The sequence below is a fragment of the Pan troglodytes genome, chromosome 2, assembly GCF_028858775.2.
Source record: "Pan troglodytes isolate AG18354 chromosome 2, NHGRI_mPanTro3-v2.0_pri, whole genome shotgun sequence".
NCBI classification, from domain to species: Eukaryota; Metazoa; Chordata; class Mammalia; order Primates; family Hominidae; genus Pan; species Pan troglodytes.
In genome coordinates, this window is record NC_086015.1 from 44,098,451 (window position 1) to 44,113,324 (window position 14,874).

General features: G+C 44.4%; 1 protein-coding gene across 5 annotated transcripts in view; it reads left to right on the plus strand.

Annotated features, from left to right (window-relative positions):
• Positions 1 to 14,874, plus strand: part of MYRIP (myosin VIIA and Rab interacting protein) — a 447,019-nt gene that overhangs the window by 274,314 nt on the left and 157,831 nt on the right. Inside the window, exon 1 of one of the 5 annotated variants that reach the window (XM_063805599.1) lies at positions 12,471 to 12,678. The exons of the other annotated variants lie outside the window; for them this stretch is intronic. The gene's annotated coding sequence lies outside the window, so the exon portion shown is untranslated. Of the gene's footprint in view, positions 1 to 12,470; positions 12,679 to 14,874 lie in introns of those variants that run through there. 5 annotated transcript variants of the gene reach the window in all.

Genomic DNA, 14,874 nt, shown 5'->3' on the forward strand with positions numbered 1-14,874 from the left:
TTAACTAGTTCTCCAGGGGAAAAGAAAGCTTTGATTTGTAGTGTTTGCCAGTTTCCACTATGTAAATACTACTACCTTGTACATTGTTAAGCTACCAACATGTCATCACTGAATGCAGAGTTGGGAAAAAATGCACACAGAGAGCTCTCTGGATCCAGAACGAGTCTGCTTCAGCATACCAGTGACTGGGTGGAGCGGGGTGGAGCAGGGTGTTTCCAAGAAACAACAGGAAGATTCAGATTGGAGACTGCACTATGGATTATCACTTTTTCTGTGACCAGCTGGCAGGTAGGGGTGCCACTGCTGGGGCACAAAGATGCCTGTGCCTCACTACACCATTGTCTTGTGTTTGTAAGTGGGGACAGACAGGAGACCCTATGCTATAAAAAGGAGAGGGAGCAAGACCCAGTCACCAGGAAGGAGGCTGGCAGAAGCGCCAGGCTCTGTGCAGAAAAAGGTGGGCAGCCATGAAGAACAAGACCCAGGCCAAGGGCTGGTTGACTGGGAGCCAATAAGCAGTGATGCTGTGGGAAGACAGCAGGGGTCCCCAAGGCTTTTGGCACCTGCTTTGATTGGCAGCAAGTAGGGGTAGGAGGGGAGGGGGGACAGATGTTGGAACTCATCAGTCTTTACTAGTCTCCAAACCTCAGAATTTTTTTTCTCAGTTGTTCAGATGGTTGTGGTTCTTGGGAACCTGCACTCCTTATTTTAGTCAGAACTGGCTCAGAACCTAGAGCAGGACTGGAGCTAAGAACATAAGCTGAAGGATCAGTCAATACAACTATGAGGGACAGAGTTGTGGATCTCTCCATTACTGGAAAACCAGGAATTGTTACCCTAATATACCCTGAATGTTAATCAGCTTTTATTCATTCATCCAGCTGATATTGGCCCAGTGCCTGCTCTGTGCCAGGTACCATGCTTGAGTTAAAGACACAGACCTGAATAGATGAGGCTCCTGCCCTTCAGGACCTCAGAGTCTAGTATGGGAGACAGAAAACCATCAGCCCCAACCCTACAGAGCTAGTGCTGGTGCTGGGAGGTCACCCAGCAGGCAGTGCAGAGGCCCTTAGGTATGTGGGCCAGGAAACCAGAGCCCATCTCTGTGGCTGGAGCCTGTGGCTGGGAAGAAGTGCAGGGCCCAGCCCCCAGAGGGCTTTCTCAGCCCTGGTAGGGAGTAGGATTATCTTGAGAACAGAGGACAGCCATTAGGTATTTTTGGCAGAGGCTGGCATGCTCAGATTCATGTTTTTAAGACAATGGCTCTGGCTGCTGGCTGGAGGCAGGAAGTCAGGAAGGAGGCCACTGTAGTGATCCATGGCAGGGGATGAGGACTTGGCCTTGGTGGTAACCAGAGGAATGGTAAGACACAGATAGAGAGAGATCTAGGCATGCAGAGGGTGTGGGGGAGGGAGGAGTCAGCAGTGATTGCAGCTTGGGCACCTGCGTAGATGCTGGTGTCATTCCCAGGGAGGCGGCCCCAGAAAGTAGCAGCTTACAGGGCGGATGATGCATGGATTTGAGGGCCTGGGATCCCTCTGGTGTACAGCACATCTAGGACTCCAGTTTTACTGCTATATGACTACTCTTCTGTGGTGACAGGAGACAGTAGGTGACAGGAGAAAGGGTTGGATGGGGAAAGTAGGCATCTGACTGCCAACTTAATCCAAAACTGGACTCTTAGTTATTAAGAAGTATTCAGTCTTTCCTTACTAAGCACTTAAGTTTAAGAAGCATTTATGCTTGCATTGTGTTAAACTTTCAACTATCCATGAGGTGTGTGGAGCCATTATTTCAATTTTGTACCTGAAGAAATTGATGCTTACAGAGGCTGTTAGAACATCATCCTTTTTCATTTACAACCCTTGAAGCCATCTTTAAGCTTGGTGGCTTTCCATGCAGGTTCTTCCAGGCATGAGACTGGAGAGTAGTAACATAGCAGTGGAACTGGAGTCCTAGATAGGCTGTGCCTAAATGCTAGAAGTGTTTATTGGATTTGACTGAGACTCAAAAAAATTAACTCAAGTAAGAGCCAAAAACAAACAAAGGCAAAAAGGAGACATGAGACTTTATAGAATGGTTTTCTGAGGTTTACGGAAATATTATCATAAAGCTTTTATATGTTTGTTCCAAGGGAAGGGCCTCTCTCTGTTGGATGTTGCTGTCTTATTATATTTTAATGGCCTTGGCAATGGATTGTTCATGCAGAATTGCATTTGCTTCCTTAAAAACCATTTTCTATAGATTTCTATTTTCTTCTCCAAAATTACGTAGAGGGTCTTTAGGCCAAGGTAAATGTGGATAATGCAAAAGCCTGTGAGTCTGTTTCAGTGGGAAAAGGTCAAGCAAAGTCACACCCTACACTGCATATACCTCTACTAATAATATAAAAGTGCTTCTCTCAATCCTTTTATTTATGACCTTGGGAAAGTCTCTCTTATGAGTTATTGTATCTAGTGTGGTGTTACTGGATGCTGAAAAACACTTCATGAATACTTCTTGCATTCAAAATTTCATCAAGAATAATCAACATGTTCAGTTTTATTTCTGTTCATTTTTTCTTGCATGGTGAGCTTTGAGACCTTGTACAAAATCCCTGATCTTTCTGGGCCTCATCTGTGAAGATGATGATGATCACGGAGCCCTGTGACACATTCCTCAGAGATCCAGGTGCTGGCTGGTGAGGAGCTGGACAGGTGCTCTGTGCTGAGATTCACCAAAGTTGTGAAGGGTATGATTGTGTTCAGGCATTCCATGCCCTTGGAATTGGAGAGCATTAGGACTCCCTAAGACAGTTGGGGAAAAGAGGAAAGGAAGGGGCAGTGGGGGAGTTTGCCTTTGCATATGACAAGTGACCATCTGGTGTGGGGTGTGAAGCTCAAGTCCTTGAAAAAACCCTCATTCCTTGTTGGCCAGCTAGATTTTTACCTATCATCATTTCTGCTGAAGGATGGCTACTAGCCTCTAAGAGCAAGTCAGCTGGAAGCATTACAGCATAGGGTTCAGTTTTAAGAAAGGAAACCCTAACTCAGATGAACAGCTTCATTCACTTTTAACTAATTGTCTAACAAACCTCCTGGCTTATGCATTTCTCTGTCCAGGGCTATTTCAGAATATCTTTCAGAAATAAAAGGGTAGTAAATGCTGACATTTTATGCGGCACGTGTTTCTGTGCCTTCCTTTCCTCAACAGTAGTGTCCTACTTCTGCTTGGTGTATGTTTCCTGAATGGGTATCGAGGACATACAGTGTTGAGTTGTACTGTAGTTTGGTGGGCTGTGGAACCTTAAGTAGGCTGTCTCCTCCAACATGCAGGTGGAACAGAGGTGGATCTTCAAGAAGCAGAGGATGCCGTTTCTTTCTTTCAGTCATGGTTTCTTGGGTGTGGACTTCAGGAGGTCCATATGTGTGCTTCCAGGCAAGCGAGCACATGTGGCACCTACCATAGGAAGACAGCAGCCCTCAGCAGGAAGCAGCCCTCTGCGCATCAAAGAGCTGAGCCAGCCGAAGGCCCCTTCTGTGTTCACCACTCCTTTGTGGCTCTGGAGCCTTCATTCGAGCCTTGATCGGGCCCACTGACCTGTTCTGCTGGGATTATCCCCAGCTGAGCCACTGAAGGGGTCAACTATTAACTGAGAGGGTAGAGTAGAAGAGGGTCTGGCTATGAGAGTGAGACCCACATTTTGGGTTTCCTGGCCAGATGCTTCACCTTAGTGAAACCTTTCCTTCTAGTACTAGCCACTGACCTGTTATCCTGGGATTATCCCCAACTGAGCCACTGAAGGGGTCAACTATTAACTGAGAGGGTAGTGTAGAAGAGGGTCTGGCTATGAGGGTGAGACCAACATTTTGGGTTTCCTGGCCAGATGCTTCACCTTAGTAAAACCTTTCCTTCTAGTACTAGCCACTTTTTTAAAATTAAAGAATATGGTATTTCTCTAGTAAATAGTAAATTTAATGGTCATGTGGCAAATCACAAACACCCCAGACCTCTTCCTGTTGTCTAATTAAAATACTAAGCACATACTTTTGCAGACACTTGCTGAGTATATTCTTAGCTGGCTTGTGTTGTATCTGAAATACTAGACAGGAATGGTTTAATGAGTATTCACATCATGGCAACAGGGCATTTTGCTTGTCACTTCTAATTCTCACATCTAATAATGCATTTGATCTACAAATTAGACTGCAGGATTCTTGTCCAAGCAGCATCAGGGGCCGGGTGGGTTGAGGGAGAATTCAAACAAGATAAATGCTCTTTCTCAATTATCTCTGCCTCTTCCCAGAACCTCCCAGAAGGAGCATTTCTGTACTAAAATTGCCCAAAGAAGTCTTCATTTTCTACTCCCTGGTAATGGTGCCAAGTATTGAATTTGCATGGAAAGAGATGATATTGCAAAGAGACACATTAGAATACATTTCACAAGCTATAAATTGCTTGTCAGAAGCTCTGTAAGCCTTGAAATGGACTCTGTCCTGAAATGTCTCTTGTGCAGTGTGTGTTTACCTTCTTTTTCCCCAACCTGCCAGTCTGTGCTCATTCTGAAGACACAGAGCCCCTCACACTGGATGACTGTGAAAGGAGGTACATCTGGAGCTCCAAGTCAGCCCTTGAGCTTTTGAAGCTGCCACTAAATCTTGATTCAGAGACCCTGCCTAGAGTTTTTGCTGCTTGTTCATCATCAGCACCCTAAAGCCCCCAAGATGTCTTCCTGGCTGTTTTGCATGCTTCCTGGGCTCCCTCCCCTTTCCCTGATGACAGCAATTGCCAGGAAGGGCTGGGAAAGACACTCACCCACACTGTAAGGGATAGCTATGCCTCCCCAAATCCCTCTCCCAGGTGAACTTTGTCTTCACCAGGCAAGTCCTTAAGCTGATGGAGGGGCATTCAGGAAAAATCCAGGGCTTTACTCTGGGAAGGTTTTGGCAGTGCTTGGGACTGTCTAGGGTCCCTCTTTTAACATGTGGCTCAGGTTGGTCACCCAGAACCCTGTGAAGGGAAGGTGAAGGTTCTTAAAGTTATGGTACATTTCCTGGGTGCTAAGTATGTCATATACATTAGTTCAACAAATCCCCAGAAAGTCAACAAGGTAGAATACCTACCTTGTTTACATAGTAGGAGATGAGATGAGAGAAGTTCATTACCTGCTCCAAGTCACCCAGCAAATAAGGCACTGAGCTTGGATTTGAAACAGTTTATTTGGCTCTGAAATCCAAAATATTTCCACCATCTCATTCAGATTACCTAGGAACTTGAGGTTACCACCACCAGCTTCTAGAAGCTAGTCTGTCTTCTGTGTTCCCGTCGCAGGAGTTTAGTCTGCTAGTGGGCTTCATGTTCCAGGAGGTCAAAGTCCTTTGGTACATCACAGATTTGTACTTAGTAGTGACGCCCTCCCAGAATCTCCCAGGGAGCTGAAGCCTAGGCCTGGTACCTCTGGCCCTGTTGTGCTGAACCCCTCCCTGTTAACCTCAAGGAAGCACCAGGTTCAAGAGGCCAAAGAAGAGACCCACAGCCAGCAAACAAGCATAGGGTTTTATTAGGGGACTTACATACAGAAGAGAGAGCCCAGTAGTGATGGGCTAGACAGGAGAACCAACTTATGTATAGAAGCAGTTCAGTGTCATCGGGCTAGATAAGATATCCACCTTATGTACAGTCCAGTGACCCAGTGGCTGCAGGCTTTTTGCAGAAAAACCACAACTGCATGCAAACAGCATGAAATTTATATAGCATTTTTACTTAACACTCTCCCCTTAATAACCACCACCTGGCAATCTTCCTTCAACCCAAAACCCAAGACCTCAATCCTCTCTGTGGCCTGTGTTCCACAGGACCGAACAGGGGCTCAGATGTTCCTCATAGACAAGGAACACATCTCCAGGATGATCATGCCCAGATTCTCTAGTTGGAACATACATTCAGTTCCAACTATGCAGACCAGCTATGCAGGGTCATTCTAAGGGTATGCTTAAGTTATTGCTATCAGGTATGTTTACCCTGTGAGGGGATCCTGGGAGCAAGTCTACCATTCCCAGCTAGCAGCTCCTGCTCTCACACTGGGATAGCAGTGCACCTTTACCTGGGCTCATTCTTGTCTCAACATTTTTCAAACAGAAGTGAGAGGCACCAAGCTGGTCATAGTTTACTTCTCTCCCAGTCTCTGTTCTCAGACTAGCTACACCACCATTGCAATTGGATGCAAAACCAGCAACAGCAATTTGCTTCAAACTCCTAACTATCCAGAGGCAATCATCGATGCTTTCCTTTTCTCTTAAGATAAAGACAGAACTCCATAACATCCAATGAAGGCCTGCAGGGTTGGCCCACCAGCTTTTCCACCTGTATATTTCCCCTCACCCCTCTCTCTTCATAATGGGGGACACTCTGTCTTTCCTACTTGCCTGTTACCTCCCACCACAAGGCCTTTGCATGTGCTATTTCCTCTGCCTGGAAAGTTTCCCCTTCCCTCCCCCTTCACATGTCCCAATTTTATTCTGCTGTTCAGACCTCCCCTCCATGCCACAACTCCATCATCACAGACTGCTATCCAGTGAGTTTATGTGCATCTGGTGATGTTTACCCCACTGGATTTAGCTCCCTCTGTTTCTGCTCATCTTGTTGTCCACAGTTTGTGGTACATGATAGGTGCTCAAGAAAGAAGTCTTAATAGCTGATTATTTAATTATTATCACAACCCTATGAAACAAGACTGTTACCATTTCCCTTTTGCAAGTGAATAAATGGAGACTAAGAGAGGCTGAGCTGGAACTCAGAGCTTGGTCTGTGTGTCTCTAAAGCTGGTGTTTATTACACCATGGCACCTCCACACCCTAACTCCTCAGTCTTGCCTTTGGCCTTCCATCTTGGCTTCTGGAGTAATGTTGTCCACCTCCCCTGCTTTTCAGCACAAGGACATCTGTTGCTAGTTTGGATTTTTGTTCAGACATCTGCCTGCCCTAGTGCCCAGGGGTCCCTAAGGGATAGGAATCTCATGTTTAGTCACATCCTTCTCTGGTACCTGTGGCTATTCCTGCCCAGGACATTGTAGATTCTCAGTAGGTGTTTGGGAATCCCATTCACCTCTGTTTCAGCCAGGCCTCTATGGATTACCAGTGACAGAAAACTCAACCTGGCTTAAAGAAACAGGAATATATATTAGCTTGTGTAATTGAAGACATTCAAGAGTAGACTGGATTCAGGTATGACTGGATTCAGAGTTCAAACTATACCTTCAGGGCTCAGTTCTTTTGCTGTTGCTTTCTGCTGATGAGCTGCAGTTTCAGACTTCTTACAATAGCAAGATGATGGCTTTGCCAGAGCTCTGGCCCCTCTGTGTCTCAGCCACTCAGCCTCAGAAACCACCTCCCTCCTCAACACTGAACAAAGGTCCTCAGCATGGCTAACACGAGTCTGATGTGAGGTCACTTGTCTCCTCCTCACCTAATTGCTGTGGCTGGGGAGACACCCTGATTCAAGCAAGACCCACTCTTAAAGCTGGGAGTGAGGTCAGCCCCACCCGAGAGCAAGAGTTGGGGGTGAGGGGAGGCAGGGGGACACTTTTACCAGGAAAAGGATTAATGGATGCCAGGCCTTGAAAGCCAGCTTTCCACTACAATCTCCTTTCAAGATTTTTCAAGCTGACCTTATACCTCCTCTGACTCTGACTTCCCATTCCTCAAGTCCCTTCAGGGAAGACTGTCAGGCCTGGGGCTATAAACAGATCATGGCATCCTTCTTCTTTGAGCAGAGAGGGTGAGTCCGCTTCTAGCTTCTGCCTTCACAGGTTTTGCTGCTCTGAGAACCCCCAGCTGATGTGTGACTGGCACATCCAGCTTAGTGTCATACTTCCAGACACGCAGAGCCCACGAGCCTGGCCCTGAAAAGAGGGGCAGGACCCCAGGAGAGGGTCCTGATCCTCTGCCTTCACACTCTGAGAAGCCAGCCTTGTTTTAGAGGTAGTCAGGGGGGAGAATTTCCCGAAGCCCCTAACGATGCTCTCCAGGGAGCTCAGAGAGGTTTCTGAGAAATGCGTGGGCAGGGGCTGTGTATACTACTCCAGCCTCTACACAGCCACCCCCAACGCAGAAACACCACAGGCAGACATGCAGTCACACACATCTGCACACTCACCAACACTGCCATCTCTCTGCCTCCCCCGATTCTGCCCTTCCTCCCTCTTTGCCTCTCCCTCTTTCTCTCACAGTATGCTCTCACACACATCTTTCCTACATACTCCACAGACCCTCTTCTATCCTCCTCTTTTCTCCCTCTGCCCTTTCCCACTTGTCCTTCCCTCCTTCTCCTTCTCCTACCACCTCAGCACCTTCCCTCTCCCCATCCTTTTTTCTCACACACACATCCCCATTTCTCTCACATACACATACATGATAGCCCCAATCTCTCTCACTCTCATGCACACTTCCCCCTCACACTCCATACCATAACACTCCACCATCCCCCCTCCCCCAGACTCCAGCACCCACACCCCCAACCCTGAGCCTTCTGACCATGTCTGTGACTGCTGTCCCTTCAAAGGTTGGCCTTCATAGGTTTTCTCGGGCCATTCTACCTCTAGATACACCCGAGATGGCAGTCAAATCCTAAACCGGTGTTCCATCCTCAAAGAGTAGTCTCACGCTCTCACAGAGTGCCTCAGGTGAGAGGGCTGTAGTCAAAAAAGGGGTGACCTGGGCATGGTCACACAGTCACTGTGACAGCGGTGGGGATGAAACCTGGCTCTCTGGACCTGTAGGGCAGTATTTTCTCATGTCTCTCTTCTCATTTGAAGTGCATCTCACACATCCTGAATCCTCATTGTGTAATAAGGGAGGTGCTGTGAGGATAAAGTCAAATTTAGCATATGGCAAAGGGAGCCTCATAAATCAATGCAGGAACCTGTGTGTACAGGTAATTTTGAGTTCATGAGTTTGACTCCCTGCAACCACAGCAAAATGACCAAAGAAGTAAAAGATCACTTTTAATGGGTCTGTTTCAGCTCTGGATACAGGAATGGCCGTCTCAGGCCATAATTCCTGCTTGATCTCACTAGGAGGACTCTGTGGTGGGATATCTGGACCAGTCCCAGGGGAGCTGCTATGAGAGCAGCCTAAGCAAGTAGGGTCTAGCCTGGCAGATTCCACAGGGCCTGCATCAGAGCAGCAGGGCTGAGAGCGTGGACCACAATGTGGCATTGGGCAAAGGCATCGGCATCTTTGAAATAATGAAAACTTTCTTTACCAGGCAAAATAACAACTGTAAGAAAAATCTGGGCACTCTGAGATGTAGCTTGGCAAAGCTTGTGCTGCTTGGCAAAGCCCCTGGTTTACTGTTTGGGTGAAGCAAAACGCTCCGCCCATCGTCCTAACTCCTTGCCTTCTGCATCAGCTTGCCTGGCTATCAGCAGCCCTGCCAACAACTCAGTAAAAGGCTCCTCTGTTGCCATGGAGGCTTTTGACTTCTTCATTGAAGCCTAGACCTTGACTCACTGCCTTTGCAAATAAAACCAACCATGACCAAAAGAAGAAAAGCTTATGGGAATAGGAAACTAATTACTTTTCTGTATAATAGCTAAAATTATTGAGAGCTGACTCCTGTACGGTTCTAAGCACTCACCTACCCTCACAACAACTCTATAAGGCAGATATACTTTACCCATTTTACAAAGGCAGAAACTAAAGAAAGAGAGATCAAGTAACTTGCCTGTGGTCTCACAGAGAGGAAGTCAAAGAGTCAGGATTCATATCCAGGTATGTTGGCTCCAGGGTTGGCATTCTTATCCTCTGACCTATAGTGCCCACAAAAGAGTTCAAAAATCTGTGGGCTTTCCAAAGAGTGGGTTCTAAGGTACTCGGCTGAATCTTGGTCAGTGTTTTCAATTTTGGTAGGAAAAAAAAAAGTCCCCTCTCAAAGCAATTTATTCAAGGCTTCTCTTGGGAGATATTTCTGGCTATATACAGATGGAGTAGATCTTTCTATTCAGAGCCGTGAAGTCCACCATGATGGGTAATGTTAAAATAAAAAACACCCCCCCTCCACCTACACGCACGAGATCTTTGGCCAGGCTCCCACTCTGGAGGTGGGGATTGAGAACAAATGTGCACGATTTCCATTCCTGAGGAAGTGTCCCATGGGATGGTACCAGAGCTCAGAGCCTCCTGTGTCTCTGTAGACAGAAGTCTGCAGAGGCATGGAAATGCTGCAGAACCCATTTGGTGGTCTCGTCTGTTCAAACTATTTGGACTCTAGAAGGGGTACTTGTGACCCTCCATTGACAATATGAACAACAGGGGTGGAAAATGAGCTCAGTGACTTAAAGAGAATGAAGTGTTGCCACAGGAATTCACCTGGAAGAGTGTTAGAGAGAGCTGGTGTTCCTCATCTGCTCTTCTCTGTCAAAGCAACCCTGGACACTCTGATCTGAGTTTAGTACTGCACTCCCTTTTAAATCAGAGTTATTAGCACTTTCACTATCAAAATGAAAAGTCAAAATGGATTAGCGGGTTGGATGACCTGTGTTGGGCCCCATCAGAGACCACTCCATGATTTCAACTTATTTTTCAAGTCAAACAACAACAGCAGCTTTTTTGATATGTATATTTAAGTAGAAGTGCATTAAGTTTGCATTTTATTTGCTAAATATACATTTCTTTCCATTTTTTAAGAGGTAATGCCATTGACTTTTGCCTGAAAATGAGGCATGCCCCTTTTCAAAGTTTTTATGTATAGCCTGCATATGTGGTATGAACCCATTTGTAATGCAATACATTCCATAAAAGTGTGAGCAGAATTTTGCATGTGTGCATTTGTCTGGAAAAGAGGGACCCTTTGGTAGCAGCTGTGGGTAGTTGGCAGTGGGCAAAAAAAGACTGATTTTTTTCTTCCCTCCTAACACTCTCTGTTTATCTGCAGATCCTTTTCTATCTAAGTTCTACATAAACAGTGTTGCACTGTAAGCAAAGTGCCCTGGGTCTTCATGAATATTCTGAATCATCCATGCATACTCACAGAGGGAAGCTAGTGCTACCAACCTCTTCACAATAAAGGCATATGCATATTCTTCCTGATCAAATATTCTGTCCCCTTCTCTTTCTCAATTTTTCTGATCAAATATTCTGTCCCCTTCTCTTCTGGATGTGTGTATCTCTCTCTGTCTCTCTCATTGTGTGTGTGTGTGTGTGTGTGTGTCTGTCTGTCTGTCTTCTTACAGATCAGAGATAAAATGACCTAAAGAAATATCTGGGATTATTATTGACATTTTACAGTCATTTCCAAAAATGCAAAACAAACAGCTATCTCCAGGCATATATTAAGAGGGTGTGTGGGTGTGCATGTGTGTGCGCGCGTGTGTGTGTGTGTGTGTGTGTGTACATTTGATTAGGAATTTCAAGTCAAGATCTCTTGTTTGTTTCATTCAGCACCAGAATGTAATTTTATCTGAAAAGTATCTGGTTTTGGATAGAAAACAGGTTGGCCCAGCTGAGAACTGGCATTTGGAAGTGCACTGGACAATTAACCAGCTTTTCCTGTAGAACTTTCTGGTGACCACCCGGTTTTGCCCTGCCTATGTAGAAGGGAGGGGGACCCACATCAGAAGAGGATGGGTGTTGCAGGAGGCACATTTCAAGAAAGTGTCTGGGTTTACAAAAAAATGTGTTTCTTCTTAGTCTAAGATAGTTTCTTCATAATTTATGTGGTCTGAGAAAAATGCTATGCTTATTAATAATAGTACTTTGCAGATGAGAGGGCACTAATATTTGAGCACTATAATATGCAAAGCATTGTAATTTGGTGGAGTATGAGCATGATGTCTTTAGGTCCTTTCCACAAATTTATGAAACCAGGGTGAAGGTGAGGATGATAGCCATTTGTACAAATAAAGATACTGAGGTTCATAGAAGCAAAATAATTTGCCTGTGGCCACAGGGCTAGGGAGTGGTCACCTACTCTCCATCACAGTATATGTTTACACATGCACTGGAGTCAACATGAATGGGGCCAAACATATATATACACACACTCTTGTGCTTTTCTTATATCACAGGGAGTGTACTGATTTGCCCTGCCCAAAAAAGATCCCCTGAGATTTCTCTTCCAATTATTCCCTTCCCTCTGTCCAGTCTCTTGCTGCTATTTGAAGCATGTTTGTATTAAGAACATTTAGCTAAAGCAAACCTCATAGTCTGTGACTGACAAGAAAGCACATGATAAAACCATGTCTTTGGCTTTTCCATATCTTGAATTTACAAACCAAGAAAGTGGGGAAAAAAAGTAAAAATTCATGTAACATTTCCCCTACAAAGTTGTATTAAACCGGGCAGCTTTAAATGAGCTTTGGTGCCTCTCCCTCCCTGTTGCACATGTGTTGATGGGTTTTTCTCGGCATTGGTTGTCTGAGATTTCACAGCTCTCCGTCACCTCCCTTCTGAAACTGGTAATAGAAACGAGCAGTAGCACTATGCTGTTCCTTCACTCTGGTATTGCTTTCTACCCAGAGCCCTGTGTCTTTTCTTAAGAAGACTACCTGGCTTATCCTCTGTCTGGGCTTTTCTGGCCATGAGGACATGGAGTGAAGATTTTGGAGCTCTGTCCCCTGTGTCCTGGCGTTTAATTATTTCTCAAGACACGTGAGCTAAATCTGAGTAGAAGAGCTTGGCAGAAAGAAAACCACCAGTTACGGTAATTTTAATAATTAAGCAACGTTGACTTGTCCTTTATTTCACAATTTGCTATTATTGATTATGTACTATAATCCTTTATTATACATTGCCTGATTGTTTTCATTGATGTTTTGCAACAAAACTATGTCAATTTTGTCCTATTTTGTACATTTTTTAGCATTTTGCATATGCATATCTGTGCAAACATTAAGAAATAAATCATAAAGGAAGAGCATTTTAAACCATTGGCTCTATTTCAACAATATGGGTGGAAAAAGTATTTCTCCTCTCCTTATTGACTGCTTTACAAAAACAGGTAGAATTTTATTCTTTTATTGATAAAACAGAAACCTGATGTGGTGAGGGTTGTAGCTGTGGCTGCCTTTGCTGCAGATGTGCTATCTCTGAGGCTGGGACTAAACTTCTTAGTTTATTCCAGCAGGGAGTGGGAAAGTCACATGTGAGTTTAAGAACATTGACTTACTCCGGGCTAACCCAACATACATGTTTTTTGAGCAGCAACTGATGAAACCTGTATGTTCTAGGAAATTTCATTGTGTAAGCATGGATTTGACAAAGATGACACAGCATGATACTATACCCATCACCCAGGAGGGACATTAAGAGATTTCTTAGGGTCCTGAAGCTAAAAACGAAGTCCTTGGATCTTTTTCTTATTTATTTAATTTTATTTTAATCCAAGTCATGAATGTATAGACTTTAAAACATCAAATAATTCTCTTGACTTATTGAAAAGAAAAAACAGCCCCTCACCCCACTCCACCCCATCTGTGCTCCTTACACACCACTTTCAACTTTTAGCTTTCTTTCAGTATTTACCTCCAAATTTCTAAATAATATGCTTACCCTTTTTGTTTTTAGAGCTTATATCTTTATTTTCTTCTATGAAAAGGTTTTGTTTTCAACATCTCCAACACTCAACACATACATATCCCCCTTTCCTCCATTCTCCCAGTATATCTGCAATATAGTCTTTGTTACATCAGTTTTCTGTGTTTTATTATTATAATCATAAAAAGCAGCTTTCTGGTGTTGCTGTTGAGTCATTCTGATATTTGATCCTTTCTATGTGGCTTTTTCCCCTCTTTGAAAGTTTCTAGGCTCTTTCCTTTGGTCTCAGTATTATAAAACTTCACCAATGTCTTTCCTTTGGGTCTTTATTTCTGCCACTGTACTTGAGCTCTTAGAGAACCATTTCATTTTGGATAGCTTTTCCAGGCTTGAGAAACTTTCTTGAATTACATCTTTGATTATTTTCTTTCTTCCATTTTCTTTGTTTCTTCTGAAGTAAAGATATTAGACCTCTCAGATTAATTCTCTAGTTTTCTTTTTTCTTCTTTTTTCCTCTCTTTGTCCTGTTTTCTGGAAAATATCCTCAATTTCATCATCAATCCTATCAAGTGTTTAATTTACACAATAATTTCTTTATTTCTGAGAGTTATTTTTGTTTCTATATTCCCTTTACTATGTAATGCTATTGCTTCATACCTGCAATATATTCTTATTAATCGTTTTTGAAGTTTTTTTCTCCTTCAACTTTCTTTATTGTGTTTGTTTTGGTATTTATCTTTAACGATAGCAACTTTGCTCAAGAATCCCATGACCCAGGACTGGCAGTTTACCTTTAAGAGTGATGCACTGAAAGCTGATCTGAGGGTTAGTGGGCCTCAGTAGGGCTTATTGACTGGTTGGCTTCAGCCTAGGATGATCTGGCTGGACTGTTTTATTGGGAGAACTGTCAGTAGGTCTTTTTCTTTAGAGTCGGTCAGTTTCTCAGAAAGGAATGCTCCAGTCTCCTACTGGGGATGTAGGTCTGATAGTTCAGGGGAGCCCAGTGACAGATGGGGGCCAAGGCCAAGCCCAGCACTCACTAATATGTTTCCTGTGGGTGCCCCTGCCCTTGATGTGCCTGGAGCCCTGGTCTCAGAGTCCCTCTACGCTAACCTTTCTAAGGAGTAAACCTCAAGTCTTCTGAGATGAATGAGGGAAGTATCCTGGGTAAGCACAGTATAAAAGGGGACCTAGAGGCCTAACTATTTCATCTGCCTACATTCTCACTTCCAAAGGTAACTGATGGTTGTAATTCCTGAGCCTTGATGGGTCTCTGATATATGAATCAGGCCTCCCACTGCAGCATCAGGATTTAGCTTCTCCAGGGTGTTGAGTCATTTACTTATGCTTCACCTGCTTTCTA